This window comes from Ipomoea triloba, chromosome 13, assembly GCF_003576645.1.
Source record: "Ipomoea triloba cultivar NCNSP0323 chromosome 13, ASM357664v1".
NCBI classification, from domain to species: Eukaryota; Viridiplantae; Streptophyta; class Magnoliopsida; order Solanales; family Convolvulaceae; genus Ipomoea; species Ipomoea triloba.
In genome coordinates this window covers 18972498-18988255 of record NC_044928.1, presented here as the reverse complement: position 1 = coordinate 18988255, position 15758 = coordinate 18972498, and the positions used below count along the sequence as shown (strand labels likewise).

The 15758-nt window shown below is 36.2% G+C and overlaps 9 non-coding genes across 9 annotated transcripts; all 9 read left to right on the top strand.

The window, feature by feature from the left end:
* The first annotated feature begins 3772 nt into the window (after positions 1 to 3772).
* On the top strand, positions 3773 to 3845 carry TRNAA-UGC. The gene has a single exon. It is a non-coding gene; the product is annotated as a tRNA-Ala (tRNA).
* A 481-nt stretch (positions 3846 to 4326) lies between these two features.
* Positions 4327 to 4399, top strand: TRNAA-UGC. Its single transcript has one exon. It is a non-coding gene; the product is annotated as a tRNA-Ala (tRNA).
* A 1010-nt stretch (positions 4400 to 5409) lies between these two features.
* TRNAA-UGC lies at positions 5410 to 5482 on the top strand. Its single transcript has one exon. It is a non-coding gene; the product is annotated as a tRNA-Ala (tRNA).
* Positions 5483 to 6232: 750 nt separating this feature from the next.
* TRNAA-CGC lies at positions 6233 to 6305 on the top strand. Its single transcript has one exon. It is a non-coding gene; the product is annotated as a tRNA-Ala (tRNA).
* A 945-nt stretch (positions 6306 to 7250) lies between these two features.
* On the top strand, positions 7251 to 7323 carry TRNAA-UGC. The gene has a single exon. It is a non-coding gene; the product is annotated as a tRNA-Ala (tRNA).
* Positions 7324 to 8073: 750 nt separating this feature from the next.
* TRNAA-CGC lies at positions 8074 to 8146 on the top strand. The gene has a single exon. It is a non-coding gene; the product is annotated as a tRNA-Ala (tRNA).
* A 158-nt stretch (positions 8147 to 8304) lies between these two features.
* On the top strand, positions 8305 to 8377 carry TRNAA-CGC. The gene has a single exon. It is a non-coding gene; the product is annotated as a tRNA-Ala (tRNA).
* Positions 8378 to 10011: 1634 nt separating this feature from the next.
* On the top strand, positions 10012 to 10084 carry TRNAA-CGC. The gene has a single exon. It is a non-coding gene; the product is annotated as a tRNA-Ala (tRNA).
* A 5248-nt stretch (positions 10085 to 15332) lies between these two features.
* TRNAA-CGC lies at positions 15333 to 15405 on the top strand. Its single transcript has one exon. It is a non-coding gene; the product is annotated as a tRNA-Ala (tRNA).
* Positions 15406 to 15758: the final 353 nt, after the last annotated feature.

The following is a 15758-nucleotide window of genomic DNA, read 5'->3' as shown; positions in this document are numbered from 1 at the left end:
TCCTTCTTCAAAAGGAGAATTACTCAGTCAATTATGATCTATGCTAAGGTCATATAAAGACCATACTGTCCAGTGACCTTATTGTCATATGGTCACGACGTTTATTAGCTGCATAACTAAGTTTATTCTGCCATTTATCTTGTATAGTGGAACTTAATGTCATCGTACATGGGAGATTTGGTCAAGGGTTTCTGCGTGAACCCATGTGTTACAAACACTCACTATTATACCACATCATCTCTTTCGTAAAAACAACCATTTGTAACCAACAAGGTTAACATTCAATGGTGTACATTTATCAAGAGAATTTAGCGAGTCGAGCTATGCCTTTACTTGCTCCTTTAAATATTAAATAATGAGGATGCTTCTGGCACCTCACCTAGATCTAGTTTATTTAAATGAGCAATTATATAGGCGTGTGTTGTCGACAACTATATAATTTTCTCCCAAGATCATGACAATTTTTAATCAGATCGTTGACATTTCCCAAGTATTATGATCTGATTGTTCCGCATCCCTAGTATTATGTTTGTTTGGTGCACCTTACTAGGGTTTCTGTCTTCTGGACAGATGTCTTCAGGACATAATTCCTTTTTATGACAAGAGTGACAATGCTTCTTTGCTCGCATTATGTTTCATATCTCTTAAACTGATAGATATCCTACACTTCTGGTGTCAAGGAGTATTGAGATAAATATATTTGGTCCAATTTGGGGATTATCTATAGGACCTTGTCACTCTTTTCTGATCAACATGATCAGCGTATATATACGTTATCGGTATATATATTTGGCAGATTATTTGCTAATACTGCAAATAGATTATCTACTGAACTTCTGGTTCAGTTTTACTAGTACGTGGATTATAATGAAGATCATTCCATTTCATGAGATTTCTTGGCATTTAAATTCGGGTATATCTCCCACTAATGCCGTGAAACAGATCTTCAGTATGCAGTCAACGTATCTATTGATTCCCTATCATGGGCTCTATGTAAACAGACGGAGTGTTATAGCCCATAAAGGTACGCAATGGTGGTGATATAATAAGTGGACTGCACACTAGAAATAGTTACGCAGATTGGGAAATGGTTTACACGCACGATGTGGGGGATTTGATATTGATATGCAGTGAGGGAGATTTGAATTAAAATATATCAAGTATGATGTCCCCAAAACATCAATACCTGTGTGGGTCTTATCATAACTCTTTGGCACACTAAACGATAATCATAAGTACGGTATGATTCCTCAAAAGTGCCAAAATAGTTTTAATAAAACTAAAGCAATGAGTATCAAATGACATATCGTATAAGAGGATATGGATAATTTGGTTAGACCTAGATGCATACAATATCGAGATATCTTAACAAATTTGTAAGTTCTTATTCCTCTTCTTACTACCAGGATGATCTTACTGATGATCATTCATATCGGGACGGACTATCACCATTAAGGGATAGTGATCTTCAACTGAACATAGATCATGTATCCGTTCAAAATTACTTGCAACAAAATGGCTTCGGGGTGTGGTATGCACGAGAGCAGTACCTTTTACTATTGTAATTTATAGAGGAGGAACATATCACTTCTGGGATAGATATAAATTTGGGGTTATGATAAGGTATTTTCACGCATTATTATTTGACATAATGGCACTTTAAACTGGTAGAGTAAAAGTGGGGCTCGACCGGGGCTCACAAAAGGAACCTTATCAACAATGGTAGAGGTTTGTATATAAAGAATATGTCGAAGCTAAGGGAACATCACTAAAACGATATTGAATGAAAATGTAGGATCGTTTATCAATATCACCAACAAGAGCATTTGCTTCAGGCAAATTACTTGGTTGGATTCAACATTGTGATGCTCTGTTATGTCTCAACAAATGGCTTCGGGGTGTGGTATGCACGAGAGCAGTACCTTTTACACCCACATCCGAAGCATTCTTGCTGTTAGGCCAGATTTATATATGAATGAGGTTGCCTCGACTAGTTGGATAACTTAAGTTTGGTACACAATTGTGTGAATAGTTGATTTTGATTCAGACACTGACTTAAAATCCTTAAAGCTTGAAGTCAGTCAAATAGTGTCTTTAGAAAAGGAATCCTTCAGGGATTTCTAGAAGGAATAATTGTTATTACAAGGGTAAATTAAGTTTTAGCAACAACAATTGCAACCGAACAAAACCCTGTCATGTTTTGTGGTATGAGAGTTAATTTACAAATCCTTGTCAATATATTCTAGAAACGCACGTCATGACCTATAATTATGACCAACGAGGATATTATGATGGGACAACACTAATTCAGAACCAATAATTTTAAGAAATAATGCTTCTGGCGTTATTAGACTTAATAAAAGACCATTTACCAAACGACTTTTGATAAAATTGAAGATCGATATAGGTCATTATTTATAGGCTCGAAATATTAGCATGCATGAATTATGCTCCAAAACTAATAATAACCCCCCTCCCCCCCAAAAAAAAAGGAAAATCGGAGTTGGGGCGGGAGGCCCATAAAAAGAAGTCCATAAACCATAAATATAGCAAATAGGACCATAATATCATTTAAAAGCCCAAAGAAATAGGAAGGATTATTCCGGTTTAAAAAAAAATGACCCAAATATCAAACTCAAGCCCAAGTACAATTAGGGCCTGTTTTGTTTAGACCATGACTAGCTTCAAACAATTTAGTCCAAGCCCAAGCTATAGATTAACAATCGTTATACCCTGCACCACAGTGCACATAGCAATGTGCACCACGTACGTAAACGACGTCGTTTTGAGAAGGAAAGAACGGAACGCAAACGACGTCGTTTACGTAGAGGGGAAAAAAGTCGAAAAAAATTATGTGGAAAATGTCGAAATGTGTTCAAATTACAGCAATTGAAACTTTCAATGCCAGTTATCAACGAACACTAAGAAGTACATTTGTAGGGACTAAAAAGATGTTAGAGAGAATACATCTTCCGAAGGATAACCAATACTACTAAAGTGGTATAAATTTCCTTCTGATGCCCTCTAGGAAATGAATTCCAAAGCATAATCAATTATGCAATTCTACCAAGAAAGGAGATCTGTAGGGATACTTAACTGGAAAAAAATTTGATTGAAATTTGGCTGATTTTGTTGTAAGAAAATATTTTCCAGAAATTTTCATGTATATATGTTAAACCCAGTATACAAACTCCAATATTATAGGCAGTGTGTATATAAATTTCAGAATTTATTTGCGGAAAATCAAAATCATATATTGAAAAACATTAGATATTGCAGGCATATATTTTCAATATATAGAGAATTATACATAAAATAGGAAAAAGAATATGGCATATCAAAAGAATTAGTAAACATATACAGCAATTTATGGTGAATCATAAAAAAAAAAAAAAAAAGGCAATTTGAGAAGTACCGCTCACTAATTTGAAAATACCGTTTACCACTAGAGCGTGCTGATAACGTGTAATAATAGACCATTAGCTCAAACTTGATTACATGAATATGGAATTTGTAAGGAAAAAGGTAAACACAAAGTAATAGAGACAAAGCCAGAGATTCTATATTCATAGGTAGAGACATATATATAATACAATTGGTATAATAATGATTATGACTAAATGAATTCGTCGGTTACACTAGTTACATGTGTTACAAACATTGCAATAATGTTCATCATCAATTCTGCTTCATAACACTTTTAAATATAATTGATACTTTCTGACATTATTACGGACTCATATATTATATTCCCCCTCAATTTAATATTAACAGGGGTGTAGCTCATTTGGTAGAGCGCTCGTTTTGCATGCGAGAGGCACGGGGTTCGATTCCCCGCACCTCCATGTTGATAACAAAGAAAGTGAAAGGCAAATTAGGGTGTGAAGCGAGATCAAATATTATTAAACTTGAATTAATTCATCTTAACAAATTATAACTTAACAACTTATTGCTTTTAGATATAAATGTTGATTCCGTACTTTATTACTAAGTAGGGGGCGTACCTCATATGGTGGAGTGTTTNCTTAATTATAAATTAAAATTTATACTTTTTATATATTATTAGTCCTTCCTCACCTTTTAAATAACATTAATGTTTCCTCACGTTATTATTAATGGGGGTGTAGCTCATATGTTATAGCACTCGCTTTCCATTAGAGAGGTACATGGTTTGATTCCATTAACTTCCATCTTCTAAACCCATTAAGTAGGATGTGGTGTGGGTAGTGTTTAACCCACCCATAAAATAGATGATTAACACATTTTTAAATTATAATAATTTATCCCTTTTGAATATATTATATTCCCCCTCAATTTAATCTTAACGGGGGTGTAGCTCATTTGGTAGAGCGCTAGATTTGCATGCAAGAGGCATGGGGTTCGATTCCCCGCACCTCCATGTTGATAACAAAGAAAGAGAAAGGTGAATTAGGGGGTGTATCTAGCTCAAATGGTATAGCGCTCCCTTTGCAAACGAGAGGCACGCACTAGGCATGATTCCTCGCACCCCCATCTTGTGTTAACCTAGAAAGTATGATGTGAATTAGGGGATTATATTATTTTGGGCAAACCTACAATATTTTTTAATGGTCTAACTTGCTTAAATTATAGCTCATCTGGTATAGAAATGGTCCAACTTGATTAATTTATCATTACAAATTATAACTTAACAATTTATAGCTTTTAAATATAAATGTTGATTTCGTACTTTATTATTAATTAGGGGGTGTAGCTCATATTGTAGAGTGCTTACTCTGCATGTGAGGTGCATTGGGTTCAATTTTCTGTACCTACATGTCATTAACATAGGAAGTAAGATGTGAAGCTTGCTTATTTATAAATTAAAGTTTATAGTTTTTATATATTAAGAATGCTCCCTCACATTTTAAAATACATTGATGTTCCCTCACTTTATTATTAATGGGGGTGTAGCTCATATTGTAGAGTGCTTACTCTGCATGTGAGGTGCATTGGGTTCAATTTTCTGTACCTACATGTCATTAACATAGGAAGTAAGATGTGAAGCTTGCTTATTTATAAATTAAAGTTTATAGTTTTTATATATTAAGAATGCTCCCTCACATTTTAAAATACATTGATGTTCCCTCACTTTATTATTAATGGGGGTGCAGCTCATATTGCAGAGCACCCGCTTTGCATGGGAGAGGTACATGATTTGATTCTATGCACTTCCATCTTGTAAACCCTTCAAGTAGGATGTGGTGATGGTACTGTTGAACCCACCTAATTATAATAATTTATACCTTTTGAATGTATTTAATTCCCCTTCAATTTATTATTAACGGGGGTGTAGCTCATTTGGTACATCGCTCGCTTCGTATGCGAGAGGCACGCGGTTAAATTCACCGCACCTCCATGTTGATAACCAAGAACGTGAAATGTGAATTAGGGGGTGTAGCTCATATGGTAGAGCGCTCGCTTTGCATGCGAGAGGCACGGGGTTCGATTCCCCGCACTTCCATCTTGATAACCTAGACTAGAAAGTAAGATTTGAATTAGGGGGTTATATTATTTTGGGCCAACATATATATACATTTAGATGGTCAATAAACGCCAAGCCTAATCTCTATATTTTTTAGATGGTCCAACTTGCTTAAATTAAATTTAAAAATTATATAACTTACAATTTATACCTTTTAAATATTATTGATATTTTCTCACTTTGTTACGGAGTGTTAATTATGGATTATAGCTCATATGGCGGAGAAATGGTCAAACTTGATAAATTTATCTTAACAAATTATAACTTAACAACTTATTGCTTTTAGATATAAATGTTGATTCCGTACTTTATTACTAAGTAGGGGGCGTACATCATATGGTGGAGTGTTTACTCTTCAAGTTAGGTGCATGGGTTAAATTTTTCGTACCTACATCTCATCAACATAGCAAGTTAGATGTGGAACTTGCTTAATTATAAATTAAATTTTATACTCTTTATATATTATTAGTCATTCCTCACCTTTTAAATAACATTAATGTTACCTCACGTTATTATTAATGGGGGTGTAGCTCATATGTTATAGCACTCGCTTTCCATTAGAGAGGTACATGGTTTGATTCCATTCACTTACATCTTGTAAACCCTTTAAGTAGGATGTGGTGTGGGTAGTGTTTAACCCACCCATAAAATAGATGATTAACACATTTTTAAATTATAATAATTTATACCTTTTGAATATATTATATTCCCCCTCAATTTAATATTAACGGGGGTGTAGCTCATTTGGTAGAGCGCTCGCTTCGCATGCGAGAGGCACGGGGTTCAATTCCCCGCACCTCCATGTTGATAACAAAGAAAGTGAAAGGTGAATTAGGGTGTGTAGCTAGCTCAAATGGTATAGCGCTCCCTTTGCAAGCAAGAGGGGCACGCACGGGGCATGATTCCCTACCCGCACCCTCATCTTCTTGTGTTAAACTGGAAAGTATGATGTGAATTAGGGGGTTATATTATTTTGGGCCAGAAAGTATGATGTGAATTAGGGGGTTATATTATTTTGGGCCAACCTACAATATTTTTTAAAGGGGGTTATATTATTTTGGGCCAACCTACAATATTTTTTAATGGTGGTTATATTATTTTGGGCCAACCTACAATATTTTTTAATGGTGTAACTTGCTTAAATTATAGCTCATCTGGTAGAGAAATGGTCCGACTTTATGAATTTATCATAACAAATTATAACTTAAGAATTTATAGCATTTAAATATAAATGTTTATTTCGTACTTTATTATTAATTAGGGAGTGTAACTCATATTGTAGAGTGCTTACGCTGCATGTGAGGTCCATTGGGTTCAATTTTTTGTACCTACATCTCATTAACATAGGAAGTAAGATGTGAAGCTTGCTTATTAATAAATTAAAATTTATACTTTTTATATATTAAGAATGCTCCCTCACTCTCTAAAACACATTAATGTTCCCTCACTTTATTATTAATGGGGGTGCAGCTCATATGGTAGAGCACCCGCTTTGCATGGGAGAGGTACATGATTTGATTCTATGCACTTCCATCTTGTAAACCCTTCAAGTAGGATGTGGTGATGGTACTGTTGAACCTACCCAATTATAATAATTTATACCTTTTGAATGTATTTAATTCCCCTTCAATTTATTATTAACGGGGGTGTAGCTCATTTGGTACATCGCTCGCTTCGTATGCGAGAGGCACGCGGTTAAATTCACCGCACCTCCATGTTGATAACCAAGAACGTGAAATGTGAATTAGGGGGCGTAGCTCATATGGTAGAGCGCTCGCTTTGCATGCGAGAGGCACGGGGTTCGATTCCCCGCACTTCCATCGTGATAACCTAGACTAGAAAGTAAGATTTGAATTAGGGGGTTATATTATTTTGGGCCAACATATATATACATTTAGATGGTCAATAAACGCCATGCCTAATCTCTAAATTTTTTAGATGGTCCAACTTGCTTAAATTAAATTTAAAAATTATATAACTTATAATTCATACCTTTTACATATTATTGATATTTTCTCACTTTATTACGGAGTCTTAATTATGGATTATAGCTCATATGGCTGAGAAATGGTCAAACTTGATTAATTTATCTTAACAAATTATAACTTAACAACTTATTGCTTTTAGATATAAATGTTGATTTCGTACTTTATTACTAAGTAGGGGGCGTACCTCATATGGTGGAGTGCTTACTCTTCATGTTAGGTGCATGGGTTAAATTTCTCGTACCTACATCTCATCAACATAGCAAGTTAGATGTGGAACTTGCTTAATTATAAATTAAAATTTATACTTTTTATATATTATTAGTCCTTCCTCACCTTTTAAATAACATTAATGTTTCCTCACGTTATTATTAATGGGGGTGTAGCTCATATGTAATAGCACTCGCTTTCCATTAGAGAGGTACATGGTTTGATTCCATTAACTTCCATCTTCTAAACCCTTGAAGTAGGATGTGGTGTGGGTAGTGTTTAACCCACCCATAAAATAGATGATTAACACATTTTTAAATTATAATAATTTATACCTTTTGAATATATTATATTCCCCCTCAATTTAATATTAATGGGGGTGTAGCTCATTTGGTAGAGCGCTCGCTTCGCATGCGAGAAGCACGGGGTTCAATTCCCCGCACCTCCATGTTGATAACAAAGNACTTCCATCTTCTAAACCCTTGAAGTAGGATGTGGTGTGGGTAGTGTTTAACCCACCCATAAAATAGATGATTAACACATTTTTAAATTATAATAATTTATACCTTTTGAATATATTATATTCCCCCTCAATTTAATATTAATGGGGGTGTAGCTCATTTGGTAGAGCGCTCGCTTCGCATGCGAGAAGCACGGGGTTCAATTCCCCGCACCTCCATGTTGATAACAAAGAAAGTGAAAGGTGAATTAGGGTGTGTAGCTAGCTCAAATGGTATAGCGCTCCCTTTGCTAGCGAGAGGCACGCACGGGGCATGATTCCCTACCCGCACCCTCATCTTCTTGTGTTAAACTAGAAAGTATGATGTGAATTAGGGGGTTATATTATTTTGGGCCAACCTACAATATTTTTTAATGGTGTAACTTGCTTAAATTATAGCTCATCTGGTAGAGAAATGGTCCGACTTTATTAATTTATCATAACAAATTATAACTCAACAATTTATAGCATTTAAATATAAATGTTTATTTCGTACTTTATTATTAATTAGGGAGTGTAACTCATATTGTAGAGTGCTTACGCTGCATGTGAGGTCCATTGGGTTCAATTTTTTGTACCTACATCTCATTAACATAGGAAGTAAGATGTGAAGCTTGCTTATTAATAAATTAAAATTTATACTTTTTATATATTAAGAATGCTCCCTCACTCTCTAAAACACATTAATGTTCCCTCACTTTATTATTAATGGGGGTGCAGCTCATATGGTAGAGCACCCGCTTTGCATGGGAGAGGTACATGATTTGATTCTATGCACTTCCATCTTGTAAACCCTTCAAGTAGGATGTGGTGATGGTACTGTTGAACCCACCCAATTATAATAATTTATACCTTTTGAATGTATTTAATTCCCCTTCAATTTATTATTAACGACGGTGTAGCTCATTTGGTACAGCGCTCGCTTCGTATGCGAGAGGCACGCGGTTAAATTCCCCGCACCTCCATGTTGATAACCAAGAAAGTGAAATGTGCATTAGGGGGTGTAGCTCAAATGGAAGACAGCTCGCTTTGCATGCAAGAGGCACGAGGTTCAATTCCCTGCACCTCCATCTTGATAACCTATTAAGTAAGATTTGAATTAGGGGGTTATATTATTTTCGGCCAACATATATATACATTTAGATGGTCAATAAACTCCAAGCCTAATTTCTATATTTTTTAGATGGTCCAACTTGCTTGAATTAAATTTAAAAATTATATAACTTATATTTTATACCTTTTAAATATTATTGATATTTTATCACTTATTATGGAGTGTTAATTAAGGATTATAGCTCATATGGCTGAGAAATGGTCAAACTTGATTAATTTATCTTAACAAATTATAACTTAACAACTTATAGGTTTTAAATATAAATGTTGATTGCTTACTTTATTATTAAGTAGGGAGCGTACCTCATATGGTGGAGTGCTTACTCTTCATGTTAGGTGCATGGGTTAAATTTCTCGTACCTACATCTCATCAATATAGCAATTTAGATGTGGAACTTGCTTAATTATAAATTAAATTTTATACTTTTTATATATTATTAGTCATTCCTCACCTTTTAAATAACATTAATGTTACCTCACGTTATTATTAATGGGGGTGTAGCTCATATGTTATAGCACTCGCTTTCCATTAGAGAGGTACATGGTTTGATTCCATTAACTTCCATCTTCTAAACCCTTGAAGTAGGATGTGGTGTGGGTAGTGTTTAACCCACCCATAAAATAGATGATTAACACATTTTTAAATTATAATAATTTATACCTTTTGAATATATTATATTCCCCCTCAATTTAATATTAATGGGGGTGTAGCTCATTTGGTAGAGCGCTCGCTTCGCATGCGAGAAGCACGAGGTTCAATTCCCCGCACCTCCATGTTGATAACAAAGAAAGTGAAAGGTGAATTAGGGTGTGTAGCTAGCTCAAATGGTATAGCGCTCCCTTTGCAAGCGAGAGGCACGCACGGGGCATGATTCCCTACCCGCACCCTATCTTCTTGTGTTAAACTAGAAAGTATGATGTGAATTAGGGGGTTAATATTATTTTGGGCCAACCTACAATATTTTTTAATGGTGTAACTTGCTTAAATTATAGCTCATCTGGTAGAGAAATGGTCCGACTTTATTAATTTATCATAACAAATTATACCTCAACAATTTATAGCATTTAAATATAAATGTTTATTTCGTACTTTATTATTACTTAGGGAGTGTAACTCATATTGTAGAGTGCTTACGCTGCATGTGAGGTCCATTGGGTTCAATTTTTTGTACCTACATCTCATTAACATAGGAAGTAAGATGTGAAGCTTGCTTATTAATAAATTAAAATTTATACTTTTTATATATTAAGGATGCTCCCTCACTCTCTAAAACACATTAATGTTCCGTCACTTTATTATTAATGGGGGTGCAGCTCATATGGTAGAGCACCCGCTTTGCATGGGAGAGGTACATGATTTGATTCTATGCACTTCCATCTTGTAAACCCTTCAAGTAGGATGTGGTGATCGTACTGTTGAACCCACCCAATTATAATAATTTATACCTTTTGAATGTATTTAATTCCTCTTCAATTTATTATTAACGACGTTGTAGCGCATTTGGTACAGCGCGCGCTTCGTATGCGAGAGGCACACGGTTAAATTCCCCGCACCTCCATGTTGATAACAAAGAAAGTGAAAGGTGAATTAGGGCGTGTAGCTAGCTCAAATGGTATAGCGCTCCCTTTGCAAGCGAGAGGCACGCACGGGGCATGATTCCCTACCCGCACCCTATCTTCTTGTGTTAAACTAGAAAGTATGATGTGAAGTAGGGGGTTAATATTATTTTGGGCCAACCTACAATATTTTTTAATGGTGTAACTTGCTTAAATTATAGCTCATCTGGTAGAGAAATGGTCCGACTTTATTAATTTATCATAACAAATTATACCTCAACAATTTATAGCATTTAAATATAAATGTTTATTTCGTACTTTATTATTACTTAGGGAGTGTAACTCATATTGTAGAGTGCTTACGCTGCATGTGAGGTCCATTGGGTTCAATTTTTTGTACCTACATCTCATTAACATAGGAAGTAAGATGTGAAGCTTGCTTATTAATAAATTAAAATTTATACTTTTTATATATTAAGGATGCTCCCTCACTCTCTAAAACACATTAATGTTCCGTCACTTTATTATTAATGGGGGTGCAGCTCATATGGTAGAGCACCCGCTTTGCATGGGAGAGGTACATGATTTGATTCTATGCACTTCCATCTTGTAAACCCTTCAAGTAGGATGTGGTGATCGTACTGTTGAACCCACCCAATTATAATAATTTATACCTTTTGAATGTATTTAATTCCTCTTCAATTTATTATTAACGACGTTGTAGCGCATTTGGTACAGCGCGCGCTTCGTATGCGAGAGGCACACGGTTAAATTCCCCGCACCTCCATGTTGATAACAAAGAAAGTGAAAGGTGAATTAGGGCGTGTAGCTAGCTCAAATGGTATAGCGCTCCCTTTGCAAGCGAGAGGCACGCACGGGGCATGATTCCCTACCCGCACCCTATCTTCTTGTGTTAAACTAGAAAGTATGATGTGAATTAGGGGGTTAATATTATTTTGGGCCAACCTACAATATTTTTTAATGGTGTAACTTGCTTAAATTATAGCTCATCTGGTAGAGAAATGGTCCGACTTTATTAATTTATCATAACAAATTATACCTCAACAATTTATAGCATTTAAATATAAATGTTTATTTCGTACTTTATTATTACTTAGGGAGTGTAACTCATATTGTAGAGTGCTTACGCTGCATGTGAGGTCCATTGGGTTCAATTTTTTGTACCTACATCTCATTAACATAGGAAGTAAGATGTGAAGCTTGCTTATTAATAAATTAAAATTTATACTTTTTATATATTAAGGATGCTCCCTCACTCTCTAAAACACATTAATGTTCCGTCACTTTATTATTAATGGGGGTGCAGCTCATATGGTAGAGCACCCGCTTTGCATGGGAGAGGTACATGATTTGATTCTATGCACTTCCATCTTGTAAACCCTTCAAGTAGGATGTGGTGATGGTACTGTTGAACCCACCCAATTATAATAATTTATACCTTTTGAATGTATTTAATTCCTCTTCAATTTATTATTAACGACGGTGTAGCTCATTTGGTACAGCGCGCGCTTCGTATGCGAGAGGCACGCGGTTAAATTCCCCGCACCTCCATGTTGATAACCAAGAAAGTGAAATGTGCATTAGGGGGTGTAGCTCATATGGAAGACAGCTCGCTTTGCATGCAAGAGGCACGAGGTTCAATTCCCCGCACCTCCATGTTGATAACCAAGAAAGTGAAATGTGCATTAGGGGGTGTAGCTCATATGGAAGACAGCTCGCTTTGCATGCAAGAGGCACGAGGTTCAATTCCCCGCACCTCCATGTTGATAACCAAGAAAGTGAAATGTGCATTAGGGGGTGTAGCTCATATGGAAGACAGCTCGCTTTGCATGCAAGAGGCACGAGGTTCAATTCCCCGCACCTCCATGTTGATAACCAAGAAAGTGAAATGTGCATTAGGGGGTGTAGCTCATATGGAAGACAGCTCGCTTTGCATGCAAGAGGCACGAGGTTCAATTCCCCGCACCTCCATGTTGATAACCAAGAAAGTGAAATGTGCATTAGGGGGTGTAGCTCATATGGAAGACAGCTCGCTTTGCATGCAAGAGGCACGAGGTTCAATTCCCCGCACCTCCATGTTGATAACCAAGAAAGTGAAATGTGCATTAGGGGGTGTAGCTCATATGGAAGACAGCTCGCTTTGCATGCAAGAGGCACGAGGTTCAATTCCCCGCACCTCCATGTTGATAACCAAGAAAGTGAAATGTGCATTAGGGGGTGTAGCTCATATGGAAGACAGCTCGCTTTGCATGCAAGAGGCACGAGGTTCAATTCCCCGCACCTCCATGTTGATAACCAAGAAAGTGAAATGTGCATTAGGGGGTGTAGCTCATATGGAAGACAGCTCGCTTTGCATGCAAGAGGCACGAGGTTCAATTCCCCGCACCTCCATGTTGATAACCAAGAAAGTGAAATGTGCATTAGGGGGTGTAGCTCATATGGAAGACAGCTCGCTTTGCATGCAAGAGGCACGAGGTTCAATTCCCCGCACCTCCATGTTGATAACCAAGAAAGTGAAATGTGCATTAGGGGGTGTAGCTCATATGGAAGACAGCTCGCTTTGCATGCAAGAGGCACGAGGTTCAATTCCCCGCACCTCCATGTTGATAACCAAGAAAGTGAAATGTGCATTAGGGGGTGTAGCTCATATGGAAGACAGCTCGCTTTGCATGCAAGAGGCACGAGGTTCAATTCCCCGCACCTCCATGTTGATAACCAAGAAAGTGAAATGTGCATTAGGGGGTGTAGCTCATATGGAAGACAGCTCGCTTTGCATGCAAGAGGCACGAGGTTCAATTCCCCGCACCTCCATGTTGATAACAAAGAAAGTGAAAGGTGAATTAGGGTGTGTAGCTAGCTCAAATGGTATAGCGCTCCCTTTGCAAGCGAGAGGCACGCACGGGGCATGATTCCCTACCCGCACCCGAGCTTCGTGGGTTAAACTAGAAAGTATGATGTGAATTAGGGGGTTATATTATTTTGGGCCAACCTACAATATTTTTTAATGGTGTAACTTGCTTAAATTATAGCTCATCTGGTAGAGAAATGGTCCGACTTTATTAATTTATCATAACAAATTATACCTCAACAATTTATAGCATTTAAATATAAATGTTTATTTCGTACTTTATTATTAATTAGGGAGTGTAACTCATATTGTAGAGTGCTTACGCTGCATGTGAGGACCATTGGGTTCAATTTTTTGTACCTACATCTCATTAACAGAGGAAGTAAGATGTGAAGCTTGCTTATTAATAAATTAAAATTTATACTTTTTATATATTATTAGTCATTCCTCATCTTTTAAATAACATTAATGTGACCTCACGTTATTATTAATGGGGGTGCAGCTCATATGGTAGAGCACCCGCTTTGCATGGGAGAGGGACATGATTTGATTCTATGCACTTCCATCTTGTAAACCCTTCAAGTAGGATGTGGTGATGTTACTGTTGAACCCACCTAATTATAATAATTTATACCTTTTGAATGTATTTAATTCCCCTTCAATTTATTATTAACGACGGTGTAGCTCATTTGGTACAGCGCTCGCTTCGTATGCTAGAGGCACGCGGTTAAATTCCCCGCACCTCCATGTTGATAACCAAGAAAGTGAAATGTGCATTAGGGGGTGTAGCTCATATGGAAGACAGCTCGCTTTGCATGCAAGAGGCACGAGGTTCAATTCCCTGCACCTCCATCTTGATAACCTATTAAGTAAGATTTGAATTAGGGGGTTATATTATTTTCGGCCAACATATATATACATTTAGATGGTCAATAAACTCCAAGCCTAATTTCTATATTTTTTAGATGGTCCAACTTGCTTGAATTAAATTTAAAAATTATATAACTTATATTTTATACCTTTTAAATATTATTGATATTTTATCACTTATTATGGAGTGTTAATTAAGGATTATAGCTCATATGGCTGAGAAATGGTCAAACTTGATTAATTTATCCTAACAAATTATAACTTAACAACATATAGGTTTTAAATATAAATGTTGATTGCTTACTTTATTATTAAGTAGGGAGCGTACCTCATATGGTGGAGTGCTTACTCTTCATGTTAGGTGCATGGGTTAAATTTCTCGTACCTACATCTCATCAATATAGCAATTTAGATGTGGAACTTGCTTAATTATAAATTAAATTTTATACTTTTTATATATTATTAGTCATTCCTCACCTTTTAAATAACATTAATGTTACCTCACGTTATTATTAATGGGGGTGTAGCTCATATGTTATAGCACTCGCTTTCCATTAGAGAGGTACATGGTTTGATTCCATTAACTTCCATCTTCTAAACCCTTGAAGTAGGATGTGGTGTGGGTAGTGTTTAACCCACCCATAAAATAGATGATTAACACATTTTTAAATTATAATAATTTATACCTTTTGAATATATTATATTCCCCCTCAATTTAATATTAATGGGGGTGTAGCTCATTTGGTAGAGCGCTCGCTTCGCATGCGAGAGGCACGGGGTTCAATTCCCCGCACCTCCATGTTGATAACAAAGAAAGTGAAAGGTGAATTAGGGTGTGTAGCTAGCTCAAATGGTATAGAGCTCCCTTTGCAAGCGAGAGGCACGCACGGGGCATGATTCCCTACCCGCACCCTCATCTTCTTGTGTTAAACTAGAAAGTATGATGTGAATTAGGGGGTTAATATTATTTTGGGCCAACCTACAATATTTTTTAATGGTGTAACTTGCTTAAATTATAGCTCATCTGGTAGAGAAATGGTCCGACTTTATTAATTTATCATAACAAATTATAACTCAACAATTTATAGCATTTAAATATAAATGTTTATTTCGTACTTTATTATTAATTAGGGAGTGTAACTCATATTGTAG